The sequence below is a fragment of the Oncorhynchus masou genome, unplaced genomic scaffold, assembly GCF_036934945.1.
Source record: "Oncorhynchus masou masou isolate Uvic2021 unplaced genomic scaffold, UVic_Omas_1.1 unplaced_scaffold_1547, whole genome shotgun sequence".
In the NCBI taxonomy this organism is placed as follows: Eukaryota; Metazoa; Chordata; class Actinopteri; order Salmoniformes; family Salmonidae; genus Oncorhynchus; species Oncorhynchus masou.
In genome coordinates, this window is record NW_027016829.1 from 17501 (window position 1) to 32500 (window position 15000).

The 15000-nt window shown below is 40.1% G+C and overlaps 1 pseudogene; it reads right to left on the reverse strand.

Annotated features, from left to right (window-relative positions):
• LOC135539201 (regulator of G-protein signaling 6-like) overlaps positions 1-15000 on the reverse strand; it is a 41893-nt pseudogene that overhangs the window by 10070 nt on the left and 16823 nt on the right.

Genomic DNA, 15000 nt, shown 5'->3' on the forward strand with positions numbered 1-15000 from the left:
ACACCTTATCATTTAAATCACTGCAGGACATTTCCCTCTAAACCCGAAATGTAATTCATCCATTTATAAAGATTATGAAGCTACATTAGTCTCAATGATTATATGTCTGGGTTGATTAATTTCTAAATAAGTCAAAGAGACCAGAAGAGTTACACAGGGACTACATACCATGCTCAGCAACAACCTCGTCCACCATGAAATATCTTTCATATCTGGGTCCGATAGTGGTATAGGACATTAGGAGATGTCATTGCTCTTTGTTCAGACTTTAAGGACGATTATCCGAAGCCCCGTTTATACCTGGTTCTAACATGTGTCCTGATCTTGTCCACATTCTGATTGTGACCACATTTTTAGACGGGTGTAGAAGACTAAAAGACTCATTGTGATCCGAACATACTGCCCATCTCTGGAGGTAGTCAGACGCTCATTGTCTGGATATCTTACAAGTGTGTCGACAGATCTGGACAGAGACACCATTTAAATCTTCATTTAAAAAAAAAATGTTTTAACTTTAAAATCATTGAGAGACTGATTACATCAATATGTGTCTTACAATAAATATATACGTAACATTTTGAAATAACAGCCGTGAAATTATTTGCAAAAGGAAAGGACCAAGAAATCTGATCACAATCCAGACACGGCAGATATATTTTAATACCACGTGTAATATGAGCACAATCAGAGTGTTTCACTGTGGACTCGATCAGGACAAAAGGACCCATGTTAGCACCAGGTATAAACGGGGCCTAGGGATTTGTATCTGGATATCAATCAAGCGTAAACAGATCTGATCAAATCATTTAAATCATCATTCCACTGGCCTCTAAAACCCATTGGCACCATTGACATTAGGCATAAATAATTATCTTCAAATAAATACAGTCATATTTTTTTTTTTGAAAGAATAATCTGTCAAATAATCTGCACGCAGGGAGACGCCAGGAAATCTGGGCACGATGCAGACGTAATGAACGAATAACACAATATTTTACTACCATGTGTACAAACGGCTACAACGTGGGGCACAATCAGAATGTGGACAATGATCAGGACAAAGGACACATGTTAGAACCAGGTATAAACGGGGCTTTAAGACATAGGTGACCCCTGAGATAGTGTCTCTCTCTCTCTCTCTGATTACTGGTACTTTGATTTCATCCTTTAATAATGAAACAAGACGACAATAAGTTGTCATTGTCCATCATGTTCCTCTCTCTGTCACTGAAGGTGATTTTGCAGCTGAAGTGGCTCGGTGGATTAGTTATTTGAAAAGTCATGAATGGGGTGTTTGTGGGAGAGACACAGACCAGAGACAAGTATGTATCATACAGGGAAGTAACAGATATACCAGTCCACCGATTGGGGAACATATGGTTGTGGTTGTTACCTGGCCTCCAGGTCCCAGAATGAGAGGTCGTCGCTGGTCCAGGGGTTGGAGGGTTCTGGTGACATCACAAACGGGTCATACTCCTGGTACTGCTCAGTGTAGGTCATCAGACTGAAAGCAACACAACAGACAAAACACAAGAGGATGGACGGAACGGAAGAATGAAACATGATCAGTCAGATATCAGTTCTACTGTAGGCTCTACAGTCCGTTAGTAGTTAAACAGTAGGCTCTACAGTCCGTTAGTAGTTCAACTGTAGGCTCTACAGTCCGTTAGTAGTTCAACTGTAGGCTCTACAGTCCGTTAGTAGTTCTACTGTAGGCTCTACAGTCCGTTAGTAGTTCAACTGTAGGCCCTACAGTCAGTTAGTAGTTCAACTGTAGGCCCTACAGTCAGTTAGTAGTTCAACTGTAGGCCCTACAGTCAGATAGTAGTTCTACTGTAGGCCCTACAGTCCGTTAGTAGTTCAACTGTAGGCCCTACAGTCAGATAGTAGTTCTACTGTAGGCCCTACAGTCCGTTAGCAGTTAAACAGTAGGCCCTACAGTCAGATAGTAGTTCTACTGTAGGCCCTACAGTCAGATAGTAGTTCTACTGTAGGCCCTACAGTCAGATATCAGTTCTACTGTTTAGGCCCTACAGTCAGATATCAGTTCTACTGTAGGCCCTACAGTCAGATATCAGTTCTACTGTAGGCCCTACAGTCAGATACAGTGCCTTGTTCAGGGGCAAAGTATTCGGCCCCCTTGAACTCGGGGATTGCGCAACCTTTTGCCACATTTCAGGCTTCAAACATAAAGATATAAAACTGTAATTTTTTGTGAAGAATCAACAACAAGTGGGACACAATCATGAAGTGGAACGACATTTATTGGATATTTCAAACTTTTTTAACAAATCAAAAACTGAAAAATTGGGCGTGCAAAATTATTCAGCCCCCTTAATTTAACACTTTGTAGCACCACCTTTTGCTGCGATTACAGCTGTAAGTTGCTTGGGGGTATGTCTCTATCAGTTTTGCACATCGAGAGACTGACATTTTTTCCCATTCCTCCTTGCAAAACAGCTCGAGCTCAGTGAGGTTGGATGGAGAGCATTTGTGAACAGCAGTTTTCAGTTCTTTCCACAGATTCTCGATTGGATTCAGGTCTGGACTTTGACTTGGCCATTCTAACACCTGGATATGTTTATTTTTGAACCATTCCATTGTAGATTTTGCTTTATGTTTGTCTTGTTCGAAGACAAATCTCCGTCCCAGTCTCAGGTCTTTTGCAGACTCCATCAGGTTTTCTTCCAGAATGGTCCTGTATTTGGCTCTATCCATCTTCCCATCAATTTTAACCATCTTCCCTGTCCCTGCTGAAGAAAAGCAGGCCCAAACCATGATGCTGCCACCACCATGTTTGACAGTGGGGATGGTGTGACCAGGGTGATGATCTGTGTTGCTTTTACGCCAAACATAACGTTTTGCATTGTTGCCAAAAAGTTCAATTTTGGTTTCATCTGACCAGAGCACCTTCTTCCACATGTTTGGTGTGTCTCCCAGGTGGCTTGTGGCAAACTTTAAACAACACTTTTTATGGATATCTTTAAGAAATGGCTTTCTTCTTGCCACTCTTCCATAAAGGCCAGATTTGTGCAATATACGACTGATTGTTGTCCTATGGACAGAGTCTCCCACCTCAGCTGTAGATCTCTGCAGTTCATCCAGAGTGATCATGGGCCTCTTGGCTGCATCTCTGATCAGTCTTCTCCTTGTATGAGCTGAAAGTTTAGAGGGACTGTGCCAGGTCTTGGTAGATTTGCAGTGGTCTGATACTCCTTCCATTTCAATATTATCGCTTGCACAGTGCTCCTTGGGATGTTTAAAGCTTGGGAAATCTTTTTGTATCCAAATCCGGCTTTAAACTAGTGCTTCACAACAATATCTCGGACCTGCCTGGTGTGTTCCTTGTTCTTCATGATGCTCTCTGCGCTTTTAACGGACCTCTGAGACTATCACAGTGCAGGTGCATTTATACGGAGACTTGATTACACACAGGTGGATTGTATTTATCATCATTAGTCATTTAGGTCAACATTGGATCATTCAGAGATCCTCACTGAACTTCTGGAGAGAGTTTGTTGCACTGAAAGTAAAGGGGCTGAATAATTTTGCACGCCCAATTTTTCAGTTTTGATTTGTTAAAAAAGTTTGAAATATCCAATAAATGTTGTTCCACTTCATGATTGTGTCCCACTTGTTGTTGATTCTTCACAAAAAATACAGTTTTATATCTTTATGTTTGAAGCCTGAAATGTGGCAAAAGGTCGCAAAGTTCATGGGGGTGAATACTTTCGCAAGGCACTGTATCAGTTCTACTGTAGGCCCTACAGTCAGTTAGCAGTTCTACTGTAGGCCCTACAGTCATTTAGCAGTTCTACTGGTAGGCCCTACAGTCAGATATCAGTTCTACTGTAGGCCCTACAGTCAGATAGTAGTTCTACTGAAGGCCCTAGTCAGAACTCTATTGATGTTTAAAAAATAAATACAAATGTATCTTTATTTATCTAGGCAAGTCAGTTAAGAACAAATTCTTAATATCAATGACAGTGGTGGGTTAACTGCCTTGTTCAGGGGCAGAACGATAGTTTTACCTTGTCAGCTCGGGGATTGTGTCGCAACCTTTGGGTTACAAGTCCAATGCACTAACCACTAGGCTACCTGCCGCCCCTCAAATGTAAGGCTAAACTATAAGGTGGAAACTGATGAGTCAAAACTAGTTACCGCCACAGTGCAGCTCAGTTTAAAACACCCTGCCTGTATTGCCATAACAACAATGGCTATGAACTCTTCAAAGGAATTCTTAGAAAAACACCACACACCCTGGTAGATGGTCACATTTGGAAACCATAAACCACTTAACTACTGTCCTCCAGCCTTTCCCCATAGACCTAGAAACCATAAACCACTTCAGTCCTGCCTTCCAGCCTTGCCCATAGACCTAGAAACCATTAACCACTTAACTACGGTCTTCCAGCCTTGCCCATAGACCTAGAAACCATAAACCACTTCAGTCCTGCTCTCCAGCCTTGCCCTCATCAACCAACTATACAGCATTCCCACAACCTACCGGAGTGTGGACCTAAGTTCATCTTTCAATCACCCACGTGGGTATATGCTCTTAAAAACCAATGAGGAGATGGCTGGTGGGTATATGCTCTTAAAAACCAATGAGGAGATGGGAGGAGGCCGGATTTACAGCGCGTTGAGCATCACAAATAGAACCAATTTCTATTTTAGTGCCTGGCCACTCAGACGCTCGCGAGCAGTATGGGTGCAATGATTCAACGACATGTACGTGTAAGCAGAGCTGCCAACTCTCATGCTTTGGCCGCGAGACAAACACATTTTGACCCTCTTCTCACGCTCTCACGGGACACCTCTTCTATATCACCCACTGAAAAACACTGCTTTCATTTGTCTAATTAGTCCGTTGTATAGTCAGTGCGTTAACGTTTAATCTGTCCTCCAAATCGTTTTGAAATGAGAGCATCTCCGTCTGCAATTTAACATCGCCAGCGGCACCTCTATCATTGTCCTGTCTTGGCCACAGCATTGTGAACCGCGGCTCATCGAGGCGTTATGATTGGTCTAGTTATGAGAAGGATCAAGGGGATTGGATGAGAGAAAGACGTGTACGTGGAAAAGACGAGGAGAGAGAGAACATTCGCCGCTGCACGGTAGTGCTGTGTTACGGTAGCTTTGTGTTACGGTAGCACTATGTTACGGTAGCGTTGTGTTACGGTAGTGCTGTGTTACGGTAGTGCTGTGTTACGGTAGCGTTGTGTTACGGTAGCGTTGTGTTACGGTAGAGCTGTGTTACGGTAGCACTGTGTTACGGTAGCGTTGTGTTACGGTAGTGCTGTGTTACGGTAGCGTTGTGTTACGGTAGTGCTGTGTTACGGTAGCGTTGTGTTACGGTAGTGCTGTGTTACGGTAGCGTTGTGTTATGGTAGTGCTGTGTTATGGTAGTGCTGTGTTATGGTAGCACTGTGTTATGGTAGCGCTGTGTCATGGTAGTGCTGTGTCATGGTAGTGCTGTGTTACGGTAGCGTTGTGTTATGGTAGCGCTGTGTTACGGTAGCACTGTGTTACGGTAGCACTGTGTTACGGTAGCACTGTGTCATGGTAGTGCTGTGTCATGGTAGCACTGTGTCATGGTAGCACTGTGTTATGGTAGTGTTGTGTCATGGTAGCGCTGTGTTATGGTAGCACTGTGTTATGGTAGCACTGTGTTATGGTAGTACTGTGTTATGGTAGCACTGTGTTATGGTAGTACTGTGTTATGGTAGTACTGTGTTATGGTAGTACTGTGTTATGGTAGTACTGTGTTATGGTAGTGCTGTGTTATGGTAGTGCTGTGTCATGGTAGTACTGTGTTATGGTAGCGCTGTGTTATGGTAGTACTGTGTTATGGTAGTGCTGTGTTATGGTAGTGCTGTGTCATGGTAGTGCTGTGTCATGGTAGTGCTGTGTCATGGTAGTGCTGTGTCATGGTAGTACTGTGTTATGGTAGTGCTGTGTCATGGTAGTACTGTGTTATGGTAGCGCTGTGTCATGGTAGTACTGTGTTATGGTAGTGCTGTGTTATGGTAGTGCTGTGTCATGGTAGTGCTGTGTCATGGTAGTGCTGTGTCATGGTAGTGCTGTGTCATGGTAGTACTGTGTTATGGTAGTGCTGTGTCATGGTAGTACTGTGTTATGGTAGTGCTGTGTCATGGTAGTACTATGTCATGGTAGTGTTGTGTTATGTAGAATGTTGTCAACAAAATTAGGTGGCTGTAACTCCTGTCCCGATTGCAGAATGCAGCCTTTTGACAGCATGTACTAAAATTGATTTAAACCACACTTGCATTAGTCCCCTTGTTTGGTGATTGGCATTTAGGCTGTGACAACGAAAAAGGCGGCAGACAGACAGACCTACAGTACGTTTTAGCAGGGAAGTTTGTTAGGGTGGATCTGATTTGGAACTATGAAATAATTTGGTGAAACAGATTGTGAATCCAAAAGTGTACATTTGATTCTAGAGGGGGGACAATACATGTAAAATCGTCTGGGTAGAGTGCATTGCAGTGACAATTTCAGTAACTGCCTTTAAAAAAACATAGCTGATATGGCTGACTTGCTGAAACAAAGTGTAGATTCTACTGACAATTGAGATGTACAGTGGGGCAAAAAAAGTATTTAGTCAGCCACCAAGTGTGCAAGGTCTCCCACTTAAAAAGATGAGAGAGGCCTGTAATTTTCATCATAGGTGCACTTCAACTATGACAGACAAAATGAGAGAAAAAAAATCCAGAAAATCACATTGTAGGATTTTTAATGAATTTATTTGCAAATGATGGTGGAAAATATCTAGCATTGGAATAGCCTTCATATCTCAGAACAAGAATAAACTGACGAGTTTCAGAAGAAAGTTCTTTGTTTCTGGCCATTTTGAGCCTGTAATCGAACCCACAAATGCTGATGCTCCAGATACTCAACTCGTCTAAAGAAGGACAGTTTTATTGCTTCTTTAATCAGCTCAACAGTTTTCAGCTGTTCTAACATAATTGCAAAATGGTTTTCTAATGATCAATTAGCCTTTTAAAATGATACACTTGGATTAGCGAACACAATGTGCAATTAGAACAGGAGTGATGGTTGCTGATAATGGGCCTCTGTACGCCCATGTAGATATTCCATAAAAAGTCTGCCGTTTCCAGCTGCAATAGTAATTTACAACATCAACAATATCTACACTGTATTTCTGATCAATTTGATGATATTTTTAAAGGACAAGAAATGTGCTTTTCTTTAAAAAACAAAGACATTTCTAAGTGACCCCAAACTTTTGAACGGTAGTGTAAATATGAATATTGAAAATGTATTTCTTTTAAATTGAGCTAATTTTTCAATATATTGTTAAACACAACATATTCTATGAGCATTTCAAAGTTCCAGAGTGGGACTTCTACTAGTCTAAAAGTTATGGCCCATTTTATAGAGAGATATTGACATTGTAGGCAATGTAAACAATTACAGATGACATTTTACATCCTGCAAATCACCAGCATAGGGCAACCATTTTGAATCCATTTTCCCATTCACTCTGATGGTAATGTCATTCACTCTGATGGTAATGTTAACAAATTAGATCATAACTGCAGACATCCCCACTCTGTGCCCATAGACTATATTATGTTTGACAAATCATAATATATATAATATATATAATATATAATAAATCAATTATCATAAGATTTTTTTTATTTAGATCAAAATACTAGTCATTACTAGTCAAAATATACACGTGTTGATTTATCAAGGTCAAAGTGCTTTATGACAGGATATGTTTTATAGGTGAGATGGTGTGGTTTGCTCATACCTACCTCTCAGCGACTTTTGAAACCTTTATACAGTGTCGGTCCAACTGGCTGTTAAGAAACACAATCTGAGGACGAGAAGCAATAGTCCTCATTATTCATCGATTATGATTCAAACTGGTTTCTAATTGGTACAGTGCATTCGTAAAGTATTCAGACCACTTGACTTTTTTTTCTTCATATTTTGTTACGTTACTGCCTTATTCTAAAATGGATTGAATACATTTTTTCCCCTGATCAATCTACACACAATACCCTGTAATGACATCACAATAACCCGGAATGACATCACAATACCCCGTAATGACATCACAATACCTCGTAATGACATCACACTACCCTGTAATGACACCACAATAACCCATAATGACATCACAATACCCCGTAATGACAAAGGAAAAACTTTTTTTTTTTTGCAAATGTATAAAAAAATCTAAAAACTGAAATACCATATTCACATAAGTATTCAGACCGTTTTCTATGAGACTAAAACATTTCTGCAGCATTGAAGGTCCCCAAGAACATAGTGACCCCCATCAACTTTAAATGGAAGAAGTTTGGAACCGCAAAGACTTCCTCGAGCTGGCCGCCTGGAAAAAGTAAGCAATCAGGGGGAGGAGGGCCTTGGTCAGAGGTGACCAAGAACCCGATGGTCACTCTGAAAGAGCTCCAGAGTTCCTCTGTGGAGATGGGAGAACCTTCCAGAAGGACAACCATTTCTGCATCACTCCTCCAATCAGGCCTTTATGGTAGAGTGGCCAGAAGGAAGCCACTCCTCAGTAAAAGGCACATGACAACCCACTTGGAGTTTGCCAAATTGCACCTAAAGTCTCTCAGACCATGAGAAACATGATTCTCTGGTCTGATGAAACCAAGATTGAACTCTTTGGCCTGAATGCCAAGCGTCACGTCTGGAGGAAACCTGACACCATCCCTACAGTGAAGCATGGTGCTGGCAGCATCATGCTGTGGGGATGTTTTTCAGTGGCAGGGACTGGGAGACGAGTCAGGATCGAGGGGGAGATGCACAGAGCAAAGTACCAAAAGTACCCCCCCCCCCCCATAATGCCAAGAAGACTCGAGGCCGTAATCCCTGCCAAAGGTGCTTCAACAAAGAACTGAGTAAAGGGTATACATTTGCAAACATTTCTAAAAGCCTGTTTTTGCTTTGTCATTATGTGGTATTGTGATGTCATTATGGGATATTGTGTGTAGATTGACGAGAATAAAAACAATGTAATAATAATATTTTAGAATAAGGCTGTAACGTAACAAAATGTGGAAAATGTCAAGGGGTCTGAATCAAATAGAACATCCAACATCCAATAGAACATCCAATAGAACATCAAATAAAACATCTAACAGGACATCATATAGAACATCCAACATCCAACAGAACATATAGAACATATAACATATAATAAAACATCCATCATCCATCCAGTAGAACATCTAATAGAACATCCACAAGAACATCCAACAGAACATATAGAACATATAAAATATAATTAAACATCCATTAGAACATCCAGTAGAACATCTAATAGAACATCCAAAAGAACATCCAACAGAATTTATATAGAACATGTAATAACACAAAAGCATAAAAAAACATATAACATATAATAAAACATCCAGTAGAACATCTAATAGAACATCCAACAGAGCATGTAGCAGAACATACAATATCCAATAAAACATCAAATAGAACATCTAATAAAACATCTAATAGAACATCCAATAGAACATCCAACATCCAATAGAACATCCAACATCCAATATAACATCCAATATAACATCCAATATAACATCCAATATCCTAATAGAACATGTAATAGAACATATAATAGGACATCTAAGAGAAAATCCAACATCCAAAATAATATACAATAGAACATCCAATAGAACATTCAAAATAACCTCCAACAGAGCATCTAATAGAACATCCAGCATCTAATAGAACATATAGAATAACATCTAATAGAATATCCAAAAGAACAGCCAATAGAACATCCAATAGAAAATCCAACATCCAATAGAACATCCAATAGAACATATAATAGATCTAAAAGAATATCCAACATCCTATAGAACATCTAATAGAACATCCTATAGAACATCTAAGAGAAAATCCAACGTCCAATAGAACATCTATTAGAACATCCAACGTCCAATAGAAAATCAAAAATAACCTCCAATAGAACATCTAATAGAACATCAACATCCAAACTAATATCCAACATCTAATAAAATCCCCAATAGAACATTCAAAAGAACATTGAACATCCAATAGAACATCTAAAAGAATATGCAATAGAACATCTAAGAAAAAATCCAACATTTTATTTTTTTTATTTTTTTATTTCACCTTTATTTAACCAGGTAGGCTAGTTGAGAACAAGTTCTCATTTACAACTGCGACCTGGCCAAGATAAAGCTTAGCAGTGTGAACAGACAACACAGAGTTACACATGGAGTAAACAATGAACAAGTCAATAACACAGTACAAAAAAGGCGAGTCTATATACATTGTGTGCAAAAGGCATGAGGAGTTGGCGGATAATTACAATTTTGCAGATTAGCACTGGAGTGATAAATGATCAGATGGTCATGTACAGGTAGAGATACTGGTGTGCAAAAGAGCAGAAAAGTAAATAAATAAAAACAGTGTGGGGATGAGGTAGGTGAAAATGGGTGGGCTATTTACCAATAGACTATGCACAGCTGCAGCGATCGGTTAGCTGCTCACATAGCACATGTTTGAAGTTGGTGAGACAGTACAACTTCAGGGATTTTGCAATTGTTCCAGTCACAGGCAGCAGAGTACTGGAACGAAAGGCGTCCAAATGAGGTGTTGGCTTTAGGGATGATCAGTGAGATAGACCTCCTGGAGAACATGCTACGGATGGGTGTTGCCATCATGACCAGTGAACTGAGATAAGGCGGAGCTTTCCTAGCATGGACTTGTAGATGACCTGGAGCCAGTGGGTCATGGCCGAATAGAAGGGCCAGCCGACTAGAGCATACAATCGCAGTGGTGGGTGGTATAAGGTGCTTTAGTGACAAAACGGATGGCACTGTGATAAACTGCATCCAGTTTGCTGAGTAGAGTGTTGGAGGCAATTTTGTAGATGACATCGCCGAAGTCGAGGATCGGTAGGATAGTAAGTTTTACTAGGGTAAGTTTGGCGGCGTGAGTGAAGGAGGCTTTGTTGCGGAATAGAAAGCCAACTCTTGATTTGATTTTCGATTGGAGATGCTTGATATGAGTCTGGAAGGAGAGTTTACAGTCTAGCCAGACACCTAGGTACTTATAGGTGTCCACATATTCAAGGTCGGAACCATCCAGGGTGGTGATGCTCTTCGGGCATGCGGGTGCAGGCAGCGATCGGTTGAAAAGCATGCATTTGGTTTTACTAGCGTTTAAGAGCAGTTGGAGGCCACGGAAGGAGTGTTGTATGGCATTGAAGCTAGTTTGGAGGTTAGATAGCACATCTTAGGACATCGGAAGTATATAGAATGGTGTCATCTGCAAGAGGTGGATCAGGGAATCGCTCCAATAGCAAGAGCAACATCATTGATATATAATAGAAACAGTCCCGAGAATTGAACATCCTATAGTGGCACATCCCCATAGAGACTGCCAGAGGACATCAAATAGAACATATAATAGAACATCCCACATCCAATAGAACATCCAATAGAACCTCCAATATAACATACAATATCCAATAGAACATCTAATGAAAAATCTAACATACAAAAGAACATCCAACATCCAATAAAACATCTAATAGAACATCTAATCCAACATCCAATAGAACATCTAATAGAAAATCCAAAATAACCTCAAATAGAGCATCTAATAGAACACGTAATAGAACATCAACATCCAATAGAACCTCCGATAGAAACTCCAATACAACCTCCAATAGAACATAATAGAACATCCAATAGAACATCCAACAGAACATCCAATAGAACCTCAAATAGACCATCTAATAGAACATCCAAAAGATAATCTAGTAGAACATCTAGCATCCAATAGAACTTTAAATAGAACCTCCAGTAGAACATTGAATATCCAATAGAACATCCTACAGAAAATCCAATATAACATCGAGTAGAACATATAATAGCTCATCCAATACAACATCCAATAGAACATTCAATATCTAATAGAACATCCAACATCTAATAGAACATCAAAAATCCAATAGAACATCCAATAGAACCCCCAATAGATCATCCAACATCCAATAGAACATCTAAGAGAACATCCAATAGAACATCTAAGAGAAAATCCAACATCCAATATAACATCCAAAAGAACATTGAATAGAACATCCAATACAACATCCAATAGAACATCCAATAGAACATCCAATAGAACAACCAATAGAACATCTAAGAGAACATCCAATAGAACATTAAGAGAAAATCCAACATCCAATATAACATCCAAAATAACATCCAATACAACATCCAATACAACATCCAATACAACATCTAATACAACATTCAATACAACATTCAATACAACATCCAAAAGAACATCCAATACAACATCCAATACAACATCCAATACAACATCCAATACAACATCCAATACAACATCTAATACAACATCTAATACAACATTCAATACAACATCCAATACAACATCCAATACAACATCCAATACAACATCCAATACAACATCCAATACAACATCCAATACAACATCCAATACAACATCCAATACAACATCTATTAGAACATCTATTAGAACATCCAATAGAACATCTAACATCCAATAGAACATCTAATAGAACATCTAATAGAACATCCAATAGAACATCTAATATAAAATACAATAGAACATCCAATAGAACATCCAATAGAACATCCAATAGAACATCCAATAGAACATCTAATATAAAATACAACAGAACATCCAATAGAACATCCAATAGAACATCCAATAGAACATCTAACACCCAATAGAACATCTAATAGAACATCCAATAGAACATCTAACATAAAATCCAATAGAACATCCAATAGAACATCCAATAGCACATCTAATAGAACATCCAATAGAACATCCAATAGCACATCTAATAGAACATCCAATAGAACATCCAATAGAACATCCAATAGAACATCCAATATAACATCTAATATAACATCTAATAGAACATCCAATAGAACATCTAACATCCAATAGAACATCTAATAGAACATCTAATTGAACATCTAATATAAAATCCAATAGAACATCCAATAGAACATCCAATAGCACATCTAATAGCACATCCAATAGAACATCCAATAGAACATCCAATAGAACATCCAATAGAACATCCAATAGCACATCCAACAGAACATCCAATAGAACATCTAATATAAAATCCAATAGAGCATCCAATAGAACATCTAATAGAACATCCAATAGCACATCTAATAGAACATCCAATAGAACATCCAATAGCACATCCAACAGAACATCAGACAGTACCTCTTTCTCCACGTCCTCTTTGGTGCCTTTCCTGGCTAGTTGTGAGGGTGTGTGTACCGGGCTCTGTGACCGACCCTCCTCTATGAGTCCATACACTGACTGGACAGGGGGAGGAAGAAGGAAACGAAGGAGAAGACAGGACAGAGAGAGAAGTAGCATGTTACCAGCCCATTCCTCAAAAAAATGGGTTTCTAAACGTTTTTTTTGTAAAGTCTGACTTTTTCTTGGGACCCACGCACAACACCAATCTATAGTTCTATCCACAGTCTAGTGAATCTAGTCCTTCCTGTCCGTACCTTCTTGACTCTCTGTGGGTTCTTCATACGTCTGCATTTCCTGATGTCCATCTCTGTGGTGTTCACACAACCTGGCTGTAGATCATAGAGGACCAGCAGGCATAAGAAAACATTTTCAAAATAGAAATCAAATCAAATGTATTTATAAAGCCCTTTTTACATCAGCTGATATTTCAAAGTGCTGTACAGAAACCCAGCCTAAAAACCCCAAAAAGCAAGCAATGCAGGTGTAGAAGCACGATGGCTAGGAAAAACTACCTAGAAAGGCCAAAACCTAGGAAGAAACCTAGCAAGGAACCAGGCTATGAGGGGTGGCCAGTCCTCTCCTGTCTGTGCCGGGTGGAGATTATAACAGAACATGGCCAAGATGTTCAAATGTTCATAAATGACCAGCATGGTCAAATAATAATAATCACAGTGGTTGTCGAGGGTGCAGCAAGTCAGCACCTCAGGAGTAAATGTCAGTTGGCTTTTCATAGCCGATCATTAAGAGTATCTCTACCACTCCTGCTGTCTCTGGAGAGTTATTGGGCAAGTCCAGGTCCAGAAATATTTCAAAACACACATACCACAGGCCTGTGGACATCCCAGAAAGCTCTTTCTTGACTGTCTAGAATCTTCCTCTCAATTCTATCCTTTTTCGTGTCGATCCTGGATGAGGAGGAGAGAGAGAGAGAGGGAGAGAGAGAGAAAGAGAGAGGCAGAGAGAGAGAGAGAGAGAGAGAGAGAGAGAGAGAGAGAGAGAGAGAGAGAGAGGGAGAGAGAGGGGAGAGAGAGACGGAGGGAGAGAAGGCGGGAGATAAAGAGCAAGAAAGAGACCGGGAGAGAAGAAGAGAGTGTTAGACATAGCCTAAGGGTGTTTAATTTCTAATAGAAAAACCTCTCCACAAATACAATACACTTTGTAATGTATCAAAAAGAAAACACACACACACACACACACACACACACACACACACACACACACACACACACACACACACACACACACACACACACACACACACAGAAGAACACAGGCGTTGTATTAAGAAGAGCAGAAGAACCTGTCATTTCCATCGTCGCCGGCCTGACTAACTGGCCTCAGAGCAGATGCTCACACACACAGACAAATTCATTTCCATCGGTGCCACTTTCCCCTTATATAACTGGCATTTACACAGAGCTGTACACTGATGCTCACACACACACACACACCCCGACGCTCCCTCAGCGCTCCACACTGCACCCTGTACCAATTGGCACCCTATTCCCTATATAGTGCACTACTTTTCACCAGAAGTAATGCAGTGTAGGGTGTCATTTGAGACAAATCCCTGTCTCTCCTCCCATGATTCCTGATTCAGGTGTAAAACGGCCTCTGATAGTCAGAACAGGTTTTCATGACCAATCAAATTAGGAG